Source organism: Carex rostrata, chromosome 13 (genome assembly GCF_964058835.1).
Source record: "Carex rostrata chromosome 13, lpCarRost1.2, whole genome shotgun sequence".
Lineage (NCBI taxonomy): Eukaryota > Viridiplantae > Streptophyta > Magnoliopsida > Poales > Cyperaceae > Carex > Carex rostrata.
The window spans coordinates 917199-937734 of NC_135930.1; the positions used below are offsets into that span (position 1 = coordinate 917199).

The following is a 20536-nucleotide window of genomic DNA, read 5'->3' on the forward strand; positions in this document are numbered from 1 at the left end:
CCATTCCAATTTATCGCATCTCGGAGGAATTGAATTACAACGACTTACTGATTTGCGGTTGAGATGCTGAGTCGTATGGTAAGTGTGTAATGTTACATAGAGTAAGTGTGTAATGTTACATTCCAATCTATCAGCCGGAAGGTTTGGGTAAGTGTGTAATGTTACAGTTGTAAGTTTTTCAGATCTGGTATCTTGTATATGTCTTGTATATGTTTTATGTGTTTTGTACATAGAGGCCTTTGCCATGTTGGGTGCGCTCGCATGGCAGGTCAACCATAGTAATAAAATAGTTCCTTTGTTTCGAGGGAGTTCGCATGGGGAAGTTTTTTGTTCTCCCTCTTTGTGTGCGCTTCTCTCTCTCTCTCTTTATCCTTTTTTCCATAGATTTTCTCTACAGAGTACTTGATTGCTGCACAACCTGCTCGATAAATAGCGTTTGATGATGGATGCCTTATAATTGAAAGCCTACTGAACTACTATTTCAAGGTATATCTCAAAGCTGAAGGTTGAATTACAATTAAATAAAATTGTGTTAAGTTATAATAATAGAACCACTGAATCCAGATGAATGATATATAACTAACATAAAATAAATTTATGCAAATTTCTGTTATTCTGTCAAGTGATCAAATGATTACATGAATAGTTGAAACATACAAATAGTTGAGTTATTTGGTATATGTTGCAAGCAATAAGAAATTTGGAATTAATTTAATTTTAAATATGTACTGGGTTCTACTGATTATATTGAATGTCTTTGGCAAATGTTAATAACCCCGTTCTTACTGGTATTTGGTTAGTTACATTAATTCTCATATCTGAAGTGATTCTTGTTCTTGTGGCATTAAGATGTGAGTAGTAATATTATGGAAATTTTATTTGTTATAGATCAGTAAATTATTTCTTAGATTATTTCATTAAGGGTGAGATCTTATAATTTTTGGATCTGGTAATAACTGCCTTACACTTTTTTACTTGGTTTGCGTTTTTTTTTTATCTATGTGAATCATAGTGAACTTTGCAAAGTTGCAGATGTCTTCTATTTTTCTTTCATGTAAGGTTATGTTAAGTTAATACCCTAAGGTTATTTTAAGTTGATACTCAACTATAGTTGAACAATTAGAAAAATGCATCATCATTACAGATTTGCGACCTAGTTGCTGAGTCGTATGCTTAGATCTATCAACTGGAAGGTTTGGGTAAGTGTGTATTGTTGCAGTTGTAAGATTTTCAGATCTGATATCTTGTATATGTTTTGTAAGAGGCCTTTGCCATGTTGGGTGAGCTCGCATGGCAGGTCAACCAAAGTAATAAAAAAGTTACTTTTTTTTGAGGGAGATCCCATGGGGAAGTTATTTTTTACCCCCAGGTTATCCCTCTGTGTGTGCGTCTCTCTCTCTTTTTTCTCCATAGATTCTCTACAGAGTACCTGGTTGAAGCCTACTGAACTACTATTTCAAGGTATAACTCAAAAGCTGAAGGTTTATTACAATTAAATAAATTCGTGTTAAATAAGTTGCTGATAATATACCTTGTTGGAGGATGTTATAATAATAAAACCACTGAATCCAGATTAATGATATATAACTAATATAAAATATATTTAAGCAAATTTCTGTTATTCTGTCTAAGTGATTAAGTGATTAAGTGATTGCATGAGTAGTTGAAATATCTAATAATAGTTGAAACATACAAATGGATTTATTTGATGTTTGTTGCAAGCAGTAAGAATTATGGAAATAGTTAATTTAATTTAAAATATGTACAGGCTTTGCCAGATTATTTTGAATGTCTTTTGGCAAATGTTAATAACCCTGTTTCTGTTGTTGGTATTTAGTTAGTTACATTAATTATATCTGAAGTGATTCTTGTTCTTGTGGCATTAAGATGTGAGTAGTAATATTATGGAAATTTTATTTGTAGATCAGTAAATTATTTCATTAAGGGTGAGATCTTATAATTTTTGGATCTGGTAATAACTGCCATGCACTTGGTTTGCAATTTTTTTTTATCTATGTGAAGCAACTTAACGAAGTTGCAGATTTCTATTTTTCCTTTATGGAACGTTATATTAAGTTGATAATCTACTATAGTTGAACAATTGGAAAAATAAATCACTGTTGGCAATTTTTGTGCGTTTGGATGCTCAAAGAATAGAGCTATTCTCAGAATAGCGGAGCTATTCTTAGAAGAGGGTCATCCAAACGTGAAACGAAGATTAAGAATAGCTCCGGATTAGCTCTATTCCGCTATTCCGTGAAAACGTTGGGTTAGCGATTTAGCACCCGCAAGAATAGCGATTTAGCACCCGTTGGCCTTTGCTATTCCTAACATACAATCCAAACAACATTTCTACAAATCCGGAATAGCCAAAGTTAGTGCTATTCTTGAATCTCTTGGGTTAGCACTATTCTCAATCACTAACCCAAAAATCGCTATTCTTGACAACATTTGTGGTATTGGAATAGTTGATCATTTGATGGGAATATGCAGGAGCTCTTTTTTAGGTCTCAAGTTCTAGTTTGCAGTGGAGACTATAAGATCCTAGCTCAATTCTGTTTTTTATTACATTATTGTTAGTTAAGATGGACTGTATCTTTGCATATTTAGTTGCTTGCACTTTGATTCTTTTGCAACATAGGCCAATGTATCTTTCCATAGGCCAATTTGTTCAATCCAACTTCTTGAATGTTGGTTATTTTGTAATTTTATATATTTGAAGGTAGGGATGGGTAAAATTTCCCCTCCATATATTCTGGTACTGTTGATGGATATTAGAAAGGTTAATCATTTGTTGGGTCTAATTGATAGGGTTCATGTTTTCTTTCATCATGTGAATTCATCAAGATCCTCATACATATTAATTCTATCTTATTCAATTAAAGATAGAAATATTGAAATTCATCAAGATCATCATGTGTACCTTGCACCTTTCATAATTTAAATCTGAAAATTACTGAAAATTATATAATACATGTAACTGTAATTATAGAAACTGACAATTAAGCAAGAGGAAGTTTGATATATGTAACTGATAGTTTCCAGAGCTATTTGGTTACCAATGACCAAAGCACCCAATTTGTGATTGAAATCTGGTGCTGATATGTATTCATAGCCTCGTTTGTGCACCAAAGTAGTTCCAAATGAGTTATTTTGCATTAGCTGAAATTAGCAAAATTTAACATTCATATTACCCTTTTAATTTAATATGATAGACACAGGCAGTTCCTGACACTAAACTGTCAATTTATTAAAAGTAAAACTTGGGTCACGTGCTGCGTTGATAATAATACGGTATGCAGGAAGAATGAAGGAATGAATGGCAAGGAATGACAAACAAAAGACTTGCTGCTGGATGTTTTAATTTTTTACCTAGATGACCAGCAAAGGCTCTAGGTATGGCCAACATCATGGTGGTTTATTTACAGTGTAGGCTTTGAGGTATTTCTTTAATTCTATTATTAATTATTGTCTTAATAATTTATAATATTCTGTTTGCAAATGTTCTTTTTTTAGAAAAACCAAATTTCATTCTGTTTCATTAATTTGAAAAGGGTGCTTACATTTGGGCTTTTTAGCACTTTGAATACTTCTGGTTAAACAACTCAATGACTCTTTGAGATCACATGCTCCCTGATGAATGAATGGGTATGGATACGTAATTTTAATTTTGTTGTTTCCTTTGATATGAAAAGCTCCCTTAGGGTAATTATCTGCTCATTTGTTTGCCTTTTGAAATGGATCTTTAGCTCAAATACCTTTGGACAGAGTCCCTGAAACTTTCAGGGGGATGATGGTTCGAATCCATCAAGATCCTTATATGTGACAAAATTTCCTATTTGTGATGTAAAGCTTTATCATCATTTGTTCCTCGTACCTTAATTTTTGTAAACTTAAATTTGAAAATTTTTAGATGATTGTTGGTTCTGTATTAATATGTAACTGTTAATTAATATGATATTCTTGTTTAATGGTCATTTTATGTACGGTCTTTTATCGGACAGTCCATTCAATACACCAGATCTCTAAAAATTTTCTGGCTTAAGCCCCATTATCTTGTTATGTGAATTTTTTTTCGCAAACCAAGAGAATCAGGAGTAATCCATGTGACATGGGATAAATCCTGTCGCGCCACACAGAAATAGATGAAAGGCGCATGCTGTAATCAACAGAAAACCATTACCAAACGGCAAATACCTCAGCAGCACAAACAAATCAACACCATATACACATTTTAGTAGGCACTTTCTCTGGAAAAAAAATTGCAGTCTAGCTCAACCCTTTCAACAGAACGGTTGATATCATGTTGTTTCTTCCTCTCTCTCTCACTGCCCTTTCTTTCACTCTCTGCGATGCCACATTACAAGATGAATTGTTTGTTTAAGTTATTCAGGAGCTAGGGAGTATGGAGTATGGACTATGACCAAATTACAAGATAGTCCCTGGTCTTGTTTGATTTTACAATTCACTGCTTTATGCAAATGCTGTTTTCTTTACTGTCTGACAACGAGGCATTAATAAGCTACTACCAAAATTGCAAATAGGACATCCATGTTGGTGCATTTTAGCCAAGTGAATTATCAACCTTTGTTCTATAGAAGTAATCAGAGATTCATGTTGTTGACGGTAGGACTTGACACCGTTACTGTCACACCCCAAACCAGGAATTCTGGATTAAGATGTGATCAACCTCGCCTCGTGCTTAATTAATCATTAAGCACGCAAGGCTAACCATAAATAATAACTCAAACAGCAGCGGAAGCAAATATAATATAAATATCAAGCATCAGTCACATAGCAAATAATTAAACATACACATACATAACATATAATTCGATCCATCTCGGATCCAAATAACACTATCTATAGAAGGGGGTACATGATCTGTCGAGCTCGTATATATAACACAGTAAATACGAGACTCGTAAACCAAATCAAAAGTCTAACTCTAGCTAATCAAACGATGTGGCCATCGGGGGCAACTCCTGCTGCGGATCGCCAGATGCTGTACCTAAAACCCACGAAACAACTTGTGGGTGAGCGACGAGTCGCCCAGTATGTGACCCAGAATTATCCCCTCAGGGATCCTCTACGGTCAAAGCACTTTTATTTATAAAATGAATACAATTAAGAATTTGCACATGTGTGAACCTATATTAATAGCTAAAAGAATTTATAATGCTTCTGAGTGATGCCATGATGCGATTATTCTATTATGCCAACATGCGAAATAAACCCAAAATAAAATCAAAGTGTAATATCGGATATAAATCAAGTCGGAATCCAGTACTCCTTGCACTGTGTGCCCAAATACAATAATAATAATAATAATATGGATAAAGTAAATCACCCCGTGCCGTGCCAATAGTATCAAAAGAAATCGAATAGTATAATCCAAGGACTGTGATCAGAGTGCAATGATACACGATGCCTAGTGACATCGAGCATTGCTCCACAAGAACTGCACACTAGCCGATGGTTATACCTTTACCAAAAAGAATCTGAATAATATAATCCAAGGACTGTGATCAGGGAACAATGATACACGTTGCCTAATGACATCGCGCATTGCCCACAAGAACTGCACACTAGCCGATGGTTATATCAAAATTCGGTGTGTCATCTCACCTAGACGATTCATAAGCCAAACATATTCAATAGGAGAAATCATACAATGCAAGTCGCAAAAATATCATCACCAGGGCCACAGAACTCGAGATCGGAACTGTGCCCTCACCCGCCACACCAAATCACAAAATCCGCCATGGAACTCGAGATCGGAACCATGCGGTAGCGTAAAACAGACCTACACAGAACTCGAGATCGGAACTGTGCAGTCTCAAGTTATAAAAATGCCACCACGGAACTCGAGATCGGAACCGTGGTGGGGTAACCCGTTCTAGGCATGTAGCTCCTAATGTAGGCGTGGGAAACATCCCGAATCGTCCGTGCCACAGAACTCGAGATCGGAACTGCTCACGTCAAATAGCAAAAATGATCGAAAAATGATATAATCAAGGTTTATACATATAATATAGTCCTAAAGCCATCCAAGGATCAAGTGACCCTCAGCTCAGTGGCTGTCGGGCCGTCCCATGCCAAATGACACCAAGACGGAACGAAGTCACTCGGCTCTGCTCTGCTCTCACCAATGCATGCGTATGCACGTAAAATAATAATATAGTCTTCTACGAGAAGAAGACAACTAATAACCTAATATTCTAATAAGATATATGTATAATATTATTTACTTACTCTACTCTTAAAATACAGTAAATTCGAGTTTTTCAGGGTTTATGCAATTCTACATACAGTGCAGAAAGGATAAACATGCTCTAAAGTTTTAATGCAACTACTTAAAAATAAAGTGCGGATGTCAGGTCAGATGGATCGACTGGTAAGAGTACGCCCACGAAAGAAATAATTCAGATATCCCACACCTGAGGAGGCTGGAGTCTCTGTCGCTAAAAATCAGCGTGCTCCGCGTATGCTCCGAACTACGGGTCAGTCGGATCAGTCCACGGGTCGGACTCGTACAGAGTTGACTGATCTGTGATCACGTAATTTAAACTAATTAAAATCTATGCTAAATTATTCTAACCCTCGCCCCAGTAAATGTGTAAGTTAAATTCTCAATTATTTCAATTTAATAAATATTACCGATTCAGTCAGTCTGACTGATCCGGTTAGTCAAATATTAATTATTACTTTCATGCCATCGAGCTTAGCATAAATCTTAATTTATAAGTTCGTCTGATATTGATCATTCACTTTGATTTAAATTATCCTAATCTTAATTCTAAAATAATTTATATTTTTAATAATTTAATTTGAAGATAAATTGCTTGCAAAAATTATAACGTCGAAATATTTGCAAAAATAATTATTTGTGAGTTACAGTAATTTTATACGGGTTCTACCAAATTATCATAAGTTAATTATTTATCTACTTTGATTTATTTTAACTTAATTATAATTATTTAATTCGATCGAGTGTGGTTTCCAAAGTTAATTTATTATTAAAAATTTCTAATGCTATTATTTTAATAAAATGTGTAAATTTGTAATTATTACTAAACTAGTATTTAGTTTAATATATTTTAGTTATTTCTAATTTAGATATGTAATTAATTTATAAAATTTTAAAACGAAATGTTTGTCTATTTTACGCGTTGTTAATTATTCCTAACTAAGTCGCACAATTCGATATTTTATAACTACTCTAATTTTACGTTTAGCTCGTCGCTTTGAATCTAAGTATGAAACAATATTTTTCGTTGTTAGTTAAGTGTCGTTTATTAATTAGCAACAAACTTTTCTTTTAAGTTTTAAAAACGATTAAAAATAAATAAAAATAAAATAAAGTAGATTTAAATTTTAAAACTTGTTATGAGACTTTTAATCTATTTGGTTCTATTTTACTCTAGATAATTTTGTTATTTTAGGTCACAACAAATATATTGAATGTTTTAGTGGCGTGCTAACTGACACCTAAGTTTCAATGTCTCAACCATTATTTTAACTACATACTTGGTAAATAATTTATAATAATATATTACATCTTTTATAATTTTGACTGCACAAGAAGTCATGATTTATTTATTGACGATATAGTTTATCAAATGTGATGATGCATAACATATTATCTATTTCAATCGTGTTTATGGACTACACTAACATATCACAATATTATATTATCTAATGGGCAAACACATGCTAAATAAGTATATAAGATCATTTATATTGAAATCACAATAAGTTAGATATACAATTTATTTTTAATAGGAATTACACATTTTATTTCATTTATGTCATGATTAGTTAAATCATATATTCAAGAATTTAATCAAGTCTACATCCAAGACCTAAATTAGATTTTAATAGAACATCTATTTCATCTAAATCGCAGACCAAAATAAAAGGTCTAGGTTCACTTTTAACTAAATTCCTATAGCATACTTTCTATGACGGGCTCGCACAACCCAATTCGAATTAGAAGGCCTAATCAAAGTTCTAGCCTTGTTTAGTTATATTTCAGTTTGAACTCAAGTATCATATTTATTCATTCAAAATCATCAAGTAACCCGGGCAAATTCATAGGGCAAACAACTCGGATGACATTGGTACTATAATAATCGACCCCAACCCCTCGCAAAAATCTAAAATTCAACACTTCAATCGAGTCAGGAAAATCAACAACCCGCACTCGATGCTTAATAAATCACTTCCTACGATTATACTACGACATCAATTAAATTCAGCAAGGCACAATCAAGCCTCGAGAATCAGAAAAAGGGTTGTTTTATAATTACCCGAGAGAGTTTGAACACCCGTCAGAGACACGGAAAGATGGCCGGTTCCAAGGTTCATCATCTCGCTTCACGACCTTCTCGAAATCACCGAATCTCAACCAAGAGACAACAATGCACCGAATTTCTCAAAAATCACAGCAAGCCCTAACCGAGAGGCAGTCAAGGAAAACCCCCATGCAACAGAGACGGGTCAGTTCGGACGGCCATTCGACATGAAAAGACAGCGGCAAAAGTCACCCAAACGCGCGGGGGAGAGTGAACTCGAGTGCCTTTCTTCCTTCTCCAAGAAGGAACAAGAGAGGGATTTTTCTGGTGAGGCCGCGGGTCAGCGAGAGGGGAGGGAGGACGGCTAGGGTTTTCACGGAGGGGGAAGAGGGAGGCGGAAAAGAGACAGGGAGGGGGAAGTGCTGGTGGGGTTTCACGGACCGAGAGAGAGAGGAGAGAGTGGGGCGGGGGTTGGTGGGCTCGCCGGCGACGGAAGAGGGGAGGGGGACGGAGCCCCTGGTTTTGGCGTAGAAGAGAGGGGAGGGGAGGGTTGGCGTAAGAAGAACGCAGAGAGAGGGGGGGGTTTGGCGTAAGAACAAAGCAGAGGGGGGGGGTCCAGTGGCAGGGTGAAGAGGGAAGAGAGAAAGAGAGGGTTTTATTAAATGGGTCTGCTTTAAGATTCGTGCTGGATGGGATCCAATGGTTTGAAATAATTTCAAGAATTAAATGGATGTTCTAATGGCTCCAAGAATGGATAAATCAAAATGGATTTCAACGAAATTGATTGGAAATTTGTATATACGTATTAAGATCTAATTAGTCTATATAATTCATTATGAACAAAATTTGTACTTTTATAATTTTGCTTGCACACAAAAAAAATTCATATCCTTATACTTTTAATTAAATCTTGATTGATTTATTTATTTGTACGAATCAATTTGTTTTTTTTTTTTTTTTTTTTTTTTTTTTCTAAATTTCTTGGACTTGCAGCGAATGTTCGATTTACGAATCTTGCGAATAATTATAATTAATTATGGGTTCTATATTTTATTTTATTTTTAATTCTCATCTTTGTTCCATAATTTCATAAATCATTTATACCTCCAATTTCTAGTTTATATTTTTAAATTGTTTTACTTCTAACTCCTATAATTCAAATGTACATAATTCATAGTTCGTTTATATTTCGAAATTTTTAGATTCAGTTAAAATTAAATCAGAAAATCTGATCGATCATTAGTTTAGTTAGAAATTTTTATTTAATGTAAATATCATTTTAGCAATTAATCGTGTTTTAAAATTTCGGAATATAACAGTTACCCCAAAAAATGAGTAACAGGTAAATAATTTTAGCCAAGTTCTTCATTTTCTTCTATTGCGCAGAGCATCACAGGGTCGGGCCAACGCCACTGAGTATACAGACGGAAGAATCTGGTTACGCCTCTTCTCTTAGCCCAATATTTCAAACACCTCAGCGTAGTACGGAAACTCTACAAGGCGAAAAAATCAATAGTTACAGATTACAGAACAAAATTTGAAAAAAGAGACCAATTTAATCTTTTAGAATGAGAACAAAAAAAGATACTTTGAAGCAGATAACTTGAATCATGTCAGCCACACGACATCCATTGAGACTACGCTGCTACTTCCAAGACGTAGAGAAGCAACAGAGAATCGTGAATTGAACACAGGACCAAGCAATTCGATTCAATTTCAAAGAACTGAATCTAAGATACCAGTAAAAACAATAGAGAAAATGGATAGGTAGAAACCTACAAAATCTTATTTTATTTCATAATCTTGTTTCAGGATTACACTGGCCTTATATAGGCGATTACATTGCAACAGAAATAACAGAATTTGGTTGAGTATTATTCAATCCTTCAAGCTGCGACACCTCAATGGAGGGTCCATTTCAGTTTTCCCTCTGACTGCCTGCTCCGTTTTCTCTGTTTAGTGGGATCGATCCTATCATCAGCGATGCCTCCCCTAACTGCACAGTTCTTTCTAACGGTACGTTCTTTTTATTAATTGAACAGTGGGACCCTTTGTCAGTTCCTTCCTCTTCTCTTTTAAAATCAACAGTCGCCCCCAATTCTGTTGTCTCTCGTTGCATATGCACAGTTACTTCATCAATATTGTACAGCACCGACTGTTGTGATATATCCAAGGTTTGAGGAACAACTAAATATAAAAATAAACATCATCGTATCATACCAAACATTAAAGATAGATTGAAAGGGAATTCTTTGAGAAGAAAATGACGGATCAAAGTAGAAAATGGTAATTAATCAAGTAGCATCTAACCTTGCATTTGAGCCCAATTGAGAGTAGCAGAACCAAAGATTCAAACTTTAAAGCATGAGCATGAGAAAAGTCTACTTACTAAAAAAAAATATGTTTTTGATTCATATTTTGTATTGAAATACTAACTATAATATATTTTATCATTTTATGTGCAGAAAAATAATTTTTGGATTCAATCAAACACAAATATATTTTTCCAATTTTATAATTATAATTCTTAGATATGTATACAGAAATTGCATGAATGTTATTGGCAACCTATGTTTTGCAAATTAAATCGCTTTATCAGTGAGGTTTGAAGAATGCATATATAGCCCTGCAGTTACAAGAATCTCTTTACATAGATTTTCCTGAGGTCAAAATTTCAATTATATCAATTTTTTTGAACTTTTGTAAATTCAGCCTCATCTGTTTATTCATTTATTGGCTGATAGATTCATCAGCTTTTTGGATTAAATTAATCACCAGGTATTGCATTAAATGTCCAGCAGCTTTATTTTTATTTTTTTTGCTAATCATTGCTTTCTACAATTTACTATGTATGTATGTACTAAATTAAGGTAAAATTGTAAGATTGTGGATACAATTAAACAACTGAAATACTAAATTAAGGTAAAATTGTGGATACATTTTCTAAAGCAAGATTGTAACGTGTCATAATATAGTATGTTTATTTTTTTTTATTTATGACAATACATATATTTTTAACGAATACGGAGTTCCAAGCATTTTTAGTGAAAAACATTGCCCAAAAAACAAATTGTCTTACGAATGAATCTCACCAACTATTTTTAATGCATGCTAAATTATATTTACTATAGATTTTTTGTACACTTCACTCAGAAAAAATGTATCACTTTAAAACTTTAATTATAACAAAGTTTTAAATATATTAAGAGAAAAACGTGTGAACAAATAAGTAATTCCATCTCAAAATAATAATAGAATTTTTTTTTTAGAAGTGAGGATGTATATGTGATACGATTAATAAATTACGAAATTCTACTCTTTTATGAATAAATAATTAATTATTTTTAGCTTTATAGAGATGCGAAATTCAATATTGAAAGGTATTTTCGTCCGAATTAACACTAAGTAGGTATATACTATTTTACAAACCTCGTTAATTAAATTAATCAAAAATCATTTTTACTCATCTTGTCGATCTCAATGTTAATTAATATATTCGCTAATTAATACACAGGAATCCGAGATAGTCCAATAAATATCGAATCAAATTAAGTCTAACATTCAGTCAGACTGGTCACTTCGCTACCATGTGGTAGCAGATATACACACCTGAAACAATCAAAGTAATTCACATTGTATTTTAAAAAAATGGTTAGATCTAGACAAACATAATAATAAATTAATAAAAATTAGATAAATTGTGTTCAACACAGAAAACGAATTTTATACAAAGTTTAATGATTAAAAATGAATTACTTTCATCTATGTTAGAGCCAAAAGTGTTTTAACTTCATAATATTTTCTCTCTTTAATCACATCATAATTTTTGTTTTCATGAATTCAAAGTGGTAAATTAAATTATACATACTAGGCTGTTATTTGTTTATTTATTTTTGCAATTATGGTAGAGCTTATTACGATACATTTTTTGTCCATTCATTTAGTAGTTTCAAAATTAATTTATTTTGAAAATGAATGACCATTAATAGCCTAGCCATCAACTAATGCAAAGGGAAACGAAATGGTAATGATATTGAAAGAGAAGATTTGGCTTCATGCAGCGCACTAAGTCATCTGGCCACTCAATTTACTATATTGTCGATGCGCTGCATAAAGTAAAAAATACTCTGTCAATGAATGACATAACCCTTTTTACTGGAGATGATCTGTTGAACATTAATATTTAACAAACTGGACAGGACCAATATTTCTTTGTTCTGGCTTTTTTGACACGACTCTTGTTACTAGTTACAGACAGGTGGGTCCTTACGGAGCTCACTTCATATAGTAACTCGCTTTAGGAAGGTTATAAAAGCGAAATCATATCCTCTGAGATATCTCAAACTTTGTGTGACTTCATGGAAAATCCAAACCGTTTAAATACGTTCTGCACGAATCTTAAATCACAGATAATACTGACCCTACATCACCCCCGAATAAGCACCGGACAATAAATACGTTCTGCACGAATCTTATATCTCAGAGGATACACACTCCCTAAAAGCAGGGTACCTCAGGACCTGTCATTCTATCAACGCTTGACTTGATTGGAGACAATAAATGCAGCAGTTCAAACATGCGTAAATTTATAAAAGAATAGCAAATCACTATGTAATTATATTCTTTTTCAAAAAAAAATCACTACTTAATTATATAGCAAATCACTATGTAAATTACATAATTCATCTTCTTTTGTTATGGTTTCTTATAGATACTGTCATAAGATACCATATGGATATCTATGAAAAAAGTAGCACCAGACTTGCAGTTATATGCATAAGAAAAATCATCTCCCACAAATCAATTCTAAATTAGAGTTTGCTGAGGCCGAAATAATAGAAGAGTAGAGCGGCGGTGTAGAGGAACATTTATTTTAAGCATTAAAAAACTTTCACTAGGCTCCTTATTGTTTGTTTAAGAACAAATAAGGAAGTTGGTGAAGCAATATTAACATGTTTCTCAAAACAGCTTCATTTATGCCATTAATCTTCTCATATTATTATCTTTCACTATCAAAATTAATCAGCCATTTTCCAGTTCGGATGGAGAAGGTTTTTTTTTTTTACCCCATGTTCTCCCTCCCTCTCTCTCTCTCTCTCTTTCTCTCTCTTTATCCTTTTTCTCCTTAGATTTTCTCTATAAATTGCGTTGATGACGGAAGCCTTGCAATTGAAAGCCTACCGAACTGCTATTTTGAGGTATAGCTCAAAGCTAAATCTGTTTAATCGAAACTAAATGAATTTATGTTCAAATAAATTACTAGTAATGTTAAAATGATTATTACAAGAACAGTTGAAACATCAATAAATAAAATTTATTTGAAGCTCGTTGCATGAAGTATTTAATTTTTATTTTTATTATGTCCATCTTCCATGGATGATTTCATTTTCATGTACACTTATGCTATTGATTACTTGTTCCATTAATTATTTAATTATCATGTCTGGAGTGATTATTGTACTTTAGAAGTGATTTTATATTCTAATATTATGAGAACTTGATTTGTTCAAACAATATATTATTGTTAGGTTATTTCATCACAAGAACTGACAATAGCAGTCGCATGTTTTCCATTTTTGAACAACTATATTGGAAGCATTGTTGAGCTTGCTAAGTTGCTGTGATAAATGTAGAAATACTTGAAATTTGATGATCTTGTACTTGACCAAAATATATGTTTAATACTTAGCTCATCCCCTAAATATTTATGACATGTTAATTTTATATGAAAGGTTGATCACTGAATCCTGATTGTTGGGATCACTTCATTTCTTGCTCCACAGCTATGGGTTAGGGTCAGTACCTGATCCTGTTGGCTCCCATTTTCCACAATTGTCCCTGTAAAAAAAATCTGATTTGGTAGAGATGTAATATCAAATGGCATAATACATTCCAAGTCTTCAAATAGACTATTAGATTGTGTTTTGCACCAGAAAGTCAGAAAATATACAATTTGAGCTTCTACTTTTCTTACAGATGTTCGGGTTTGTGAAAAGTACACGGCATTTCTATTGAGCCAAACAACCCATAAAACTAAAAACAAAAATCATAGTTATATTGAAAGCAAAAAAAAAAAAAAAAATGATAGTTATACAAGTAAAATTTTCATGTACAAAGAATAAGCAAGCAAAAACATACAAATACAACGGGGGCAAATATAGTAGCTAGATATGTATATATTTGCAGATAAAAAAATTCATCTCTTTATATTTGGAGAGAAAATTTTATCTCTTTATATTTTTTATTGTTCCATATTTTTTTTAAATTGTGTAAAAATAATTTATGGAATTACGATTTAATTTGTTTATTTGTTCTCTTCAGTCACGAATTAATTTGTTATTGACACAATAGCTTTTGTTCTCGTCAAACGATATCGATGAAATTAATTTTCATAAAAAAACGAACACACCTCAAAATTGTCATATTTTAATTATATCTTAAAGTAAGCTTAAATAAGCAGTGCTTATGTAATTAATTCGGATATCATTTATTCACTTGTGATATCTTATAAAAAACTGGATTTCTAATACCTTCTTTAGATAAATTATTTCTTCATTACCTTCTTAATTTAGATAAATTATTTCTTCATTACCTTCTTTAGATAAATTATTCTCTATATAAAAAAAATCTAAAATAAAATAGCAACATGGATTTTTAATACTTTAATTGAATCACACTGTATGCAATTATTGGAAAATACCAGAAGAAAATAAGATATAAAAATCTGTAGAATTTTTTCGATGTCATGAAAATAATTATTTGGGGTTTTTTTATCGATGTCATATATAGAAATTGATATTATTGATTCGGTTCTTTAGAATTTGTCTTAAGCTAGATGAGGTAATTTATGCTGTTAAAGATTGATATATGCATACAAATTTCTTAGAATGTCAAAGGGAACTAACTCAATTATTAAATTCCTCCTATTGCATTGAAAAAAAGTTCCCATCTTTCGTCTCAGCAAAATACTAGTGAGTCTATAGTACTACGCATACCATGGGTTGTTACCGTGCTACGGCTCTATATTCGAGTTTTCAAATTCTAACAGTCGATCCGAACCGTTCATCTTGTTCTCCGTATTAATATGTACTTGGAGACCAAATTTTACATTTTTTGAAATTTTTTTACTATTTTTTTAGATATTTAGAAAATCACTTGATCTGAAAATTCTGAACCATCCAAAAACAGTGATTTTCAATAAATTTAAAAAAATAGTAAAAAAATTTCAAAAAATGTAAAATTTGGTCTCCAAACACATATTAATATGGAGAACAAGATGAACGGTTCGTATCGACCGTTAGGATTTGAAAACTCGAATATAGAGCCGTAGCACAGTAACAAATCGTAATATGCATAGTACCATAGACTCACTCAAATACTTAATATATTTCAAAAATACAAAGTTATGTAAAATCTTTGTAGTAGCACTATATATGTTTTTTTGAGATGGGACAGTTCACCACTGCATTTTATGCATATAGTTAGAAGAAACCATAAAACATAAAACAATCTCATCGGTTGTTGTGTATCTGTAAGAATCATGATGTTTTGTAAAAAGTAATTAAATATAGTTAGAAGAAACTTAATCATCAACGAGTTCCAAGAAAATATCATGCATAATCTCATCGGACATCAGTCGCTGCATGCTCTGCTTTAAATTAAATTGATGTATGGGAAGACGGAAGGACAGTACTAACAATAATATAAAAATAGTATAACATTTAATTGCAGATTTATTATTGTGCTCTAAATCGAATGATCAAGAGGAGGGACGACGGTCAATTAAGGCGCTCCTCTCCTATTTAAAACCATTCCCTTCCCTCCCTCTTTCATTTGTTATCAGCCTCTCCCTTCCCATTTTACTAGCACAATGCTCTTCATCACAGTGGAGGAGGAGTTCCAAGCGCATGTGGCAGAGCGGGCTGACGCGGAGATACGCGAACTCCGGCAACAGTTTGAAACTAGAATAGCTGAGGTAAGTATATTATTCTTAGCTAGGTTTTTTTCTTGTTATATCATAGTAGAAAAAAAATGAGATTATGAAAATTTGTCATCCTTTCTGGTTTTAATTACATCTTTCAGCTTGAAAGAGAACTCTCTGAATCGAATAATGTTGCAATGGAGCGAAACAAGGAAAGTTTTTCAGAAATGGAGAAGGTAATTAATTTTGCAGTAGATATATATATTTATAATAAAAGTAAGCTACGTACAAAATGTTAAATTACTTTTGTTTCTTCACTTGACTATTTTAGAAGATTCTGTCCACATTAAAAGAAACTATTTTCTCTCTGGAACAACCGGTACAACAACTCAAAGCTGAGAATAAAAAGGTGTGTCTCTCATCCCTTAGTATTGGAACACTATTTATTATATATGTGTGTGTGTATAACTGTATATATATATGTTGTTGCAAATATTTAGTATCGTTGCCACTTCACTCGTCCTTATTTTGTTTGTTTCTACAGTTTCACAAAATGGCAGGAGATCAACTCGAGGGAGTAATTAAAGCATTAATGGTGATCATATCTCTAGCTACTCAAAGATAAATAATTTTTCTTTTAAATCATATAGTGTTGCTGTCACTTCATTCGTCCTTATTTGATTTCCTTCTACAGTTTTTCAAATTGGCAGGAGATCAACTCGAGGGGGTAATTAAAGCATTAGGGGTAATATTTCTTTTCGTCACGTTAACAAATTGTTTTCTTAATTATCTCATATATACAGCTTCATTTAACTCAAGTTGAAGAAGTCTTAATCAGGAATAAACTTGAAAAGATATATTTTACTTTAGAATTATATTAACCCAATGGTATATGCATGTGCATGGTTTCATATATAATAGGAAGCTGCTGGAATATCAAAAGAGGAACTAGAGAAGCGTAAATTGGAGATTGAAAAACTCAGTTTAATTTCATTCGGACTCCACTGTGCAAAAATTGTAAGCCAATTTTTAATTTAACACCCAAATAATTAATCCTAGTAATTAATTAAAAAATTAAGAATTAATTATCAGTGGATATTGAACAAATTATGAACCTCGTTCCTCTCCATTGTGCAGTTCAACATTTTAAATTAAGTGGCCGTATCCCGGTAAACTCTACTCTAATTTATTGAAACTACTATATTATTCCCAAAATTTGGATATTCGTAGTTTTATTCACTTGGAGTCTTAATTTGTCTTTTAAGCTAAATTATTAATTTTTTTCTCTTATATTAGCTGAGCATGAGATGATGGTTGAAGAACAGGCCTTGCTAAAATTGAAGAAATTAAGAGGTTTAGAAGGGTTGAATTGAAGTTTGAAAATTTAATTAGCTTTTAGAAATATTATGTTTCATGACTGCTGTTATTTAAGAAATATTTTATGTTTCATGAAAATTTAATTTGCATTTCATGTATATATCATTAATATATAGCAAAACGGACCTTATAATATTTTAGCATCCGAATGCCACTCTTTTAGTCGCCATGATTATTTGACTATTATTTAAAGACTAATTATAAAAAATAAACTTGGTATGAGCTTAAATATAAATTTAAAATTAAATTAATGAAAACAGGAAATGGCAAAGGTTTGTTTGAAAAAATAAACAATTTGTATGTTTTGACGCGGATATAAAATATTTGAAAGTTTACTATAGACATGGTTTGAAAATTGGCCAAGTCAGAACGGTATCGGTCATGTCCGAGCCGATATTCACCCTATTATCTCACCGAGCCAATTTTTGCACGCAAATTCATAGCCAAGGTAGATTATATCAAATTAGGTTGAGCGGACCCAAATTTACAATCAATCTCTTGCATCTAGAGCAAAATTACGCAGTATCGGTAGTTTGAGCGACTCAATTTTGTATTTTTGAATGGACAGTCGAAAGGAATTTGGGGCAGAAAAGGGATGCGACTTAGAGAAGAAGTAGATCAAGGCATTAAAATTTTTAAATAGACATGTTTTACAAATGATCTATTGTTTTATTTTGAGGGTATAATTTAATACATAGACCATGTTCATATCATTTGCTAAAGAGATGTCATTTTATCTTGATTCGCTACTGTGTCATATTTGATACGGGTTAAGAATCATTAGCTTGCACCAGTTTTGGAAATATAATTTATTAATATGTAATTTAAGCACATGATATTTTATTTTTGATTAAGCACATAATATTTTAATTAATATTATTCTAGAGGAGGGATCCAATTACATCTTTTTTGGTGACACCGAATTACACTCTCGATTTTCAAAGTTTTCAAAGTACAAATAGTCGATCCAAACCGTTTAATATGATTGATATGTTAAAATGTGCTTGCAGACCAAATTTTATATTTTTTGGATTTTTTTTTACTATTTATTAAGTATTTAACAAAATTGCTCTATTTAGACTAGTGAATTTTTGTACCCATCTTAATAAATAGTAAAAAAATTAAAAAAATATATAAAATTTGATCTACAAGAATATTTTAACATATCCATCATGTTGAACGGTTTGTATTGACTGTTTGACCTTTGAAAATATAAAGTGTAATTCGGTGTCACCAAAAAATGGTGTAATTGGATCCCTCCTCATTATTCTATTATATTTGGAAAGTAAGTGTGAATATATATTTGATTTTGTATGTTTGTATTATATTTTATTAGTGGATTATAGAAGTGTAATTTTTTTTTTTATCTTAACATCATATAAGGACTAATATTTTTTTACATTTTTTCTCTATAGTTTTAATACAAAATAAGCTTCTTTTGAAAAAAAACCGAGTTTTCGAGTTAACTCGGCCGATTCTGTCCGATTCATCCGATTCTAATTCCATGATCCATAAGCCGATTTCAATTCCAATTCCGATTCCAATTTTTAGAGCCATGACTATAAGCCCGATGATTGTTTGATATGATGAGTTTTTTCTGCTGGGCCAATTTCTATCTATAGCATCCTAAAAGTCCAATAGCGCATAGTAAGTTACAAAGCCTATTCATTGCATCGAAAACGACTTGGTGTTTGCTAAAAACAAAGAGACGCAGACGCCTATAAACCAATTTAGTGTTTGCTACTATAAATAGGTAAACCTATCCAAAAAAAACCAAGACAAACCTTCCTCTTTTATTCTCTTCATAAAAATCAATGTCCATTCATTCTAAATTAGGGTTTGCTAAGACCAAAATGATTGGAAAGTAGAGCGGGCGGTGTAGAGAGAGAACTATTCACCTACCTCCTTATTGTTTGTTTAAGAAATATTGCGTGTTTGTGACATTCTTTAGGCGTTTGTTTAACCATTATTACTGGGGAATTGATAAAAATAATACATGACACATACAGCAGATCCTCCAACGAACTAGGTACTGAGATCACCATGTTTGTTTTGGTTATTTCTTTCTTTTGAGATACAGTTCAGAATTTGTTAGTAAAAATTATTCACATTGTCTGATTTCTATCTGTTCCAATAAACTGACTGACTGATTATTTGGTAAAACCTCTGTTCTTTTTCTACGTTTCAGATGAGCATCATCTGGTTCTAAGGTATTATTGAAGTAATATTTTACATGCCCTAAAATTCTATAGACCAAAATCTTGTTTACCTACCCAAGTATATATATGCCTAATTAGTAATTACATTACACAAATTCACTGTCTGATCCAAGTTCTTCACCTTAAATAGTAAATACCAAGAGAAATATTGAACATAGACACGCCATAGGGTCCAGTATGATATTCATAACCACAGAAGCTACAATAAATATACAATAATTCCACTGACCAAAATTTCAACTCAGCCATTCTTTACGGCCAGAAAAGACAAGGCTAGAATATTCTCTACTGTTTGGGCGAACGATTATCCAAAAAAATTATAAAATTTCAAATTCTACTAGCTTTTCAACGGAATTTCGAAAAATGTCCAAATCGGTGAGAATCTCACTGATTCTATAATCTCTTTCCGGTGAAATTCTCACTGGTTTTTTTTTTTTTACAAAACATAATTTTTTTAATTTATTTATTTTTTGTATTAAAATATTAAAAATATTTAATATATTTCTTTGAAACTAGATGTAATACAATATAGTTTGATTTATTGGAAATACCACGACAAATAACCCGGATCAACATTTTTCAGGCCGAATTTTTTGCAATTGTAAGTAAAATTAATATCTTTCTTTATGCGTTATTGAAAAAAAATAAAAATGCTTGGATTCTGAGTTATTGATCCCGGTTCAAAAGTCAATTCTAAGTAAATACATAAAATATTGTCATCT

The 20536-nt window shown here is 32.2% G+C and overlaps 2 long non-coding RNA genes across 2 annotated transcripts; both read right to left on the minus strand.

Annotated features, from left to right (window-relative positions):
* Positions 1–234: 234 nt before the first annotated feature.
* Positions 235–1408, minus strand: LOC144564845 (uncharacterized). Its single transcript, XR_013514758.1, has 2 exons — positions 1364–1408; positions 235–336 (listed from the first exon to the last, which is right to left on the minus strand). It is a non-coding gene; the product is annotated as an uncharacterized LOC144564845 (long non-coding RNA).
* A 3344-nt stretch (positions 1409–4752) lies between these two features.
* LOC144564538 (uncharacterized) lies at positions 4753–8922 on the minus strand. The gene is made up of 3 exons (XR_013514643.1): positions 8313–8922; positions 6441–6550; positions 4753–5011 (listed from the first exon to the last, which is right to left on the minus strand). It is a non-coding gene; the product is annotated as an uncharacterized LOC144564538 (long non-coding RNA).
* Positions 8923–20536: the final 11614 nt, after the last annotated feature.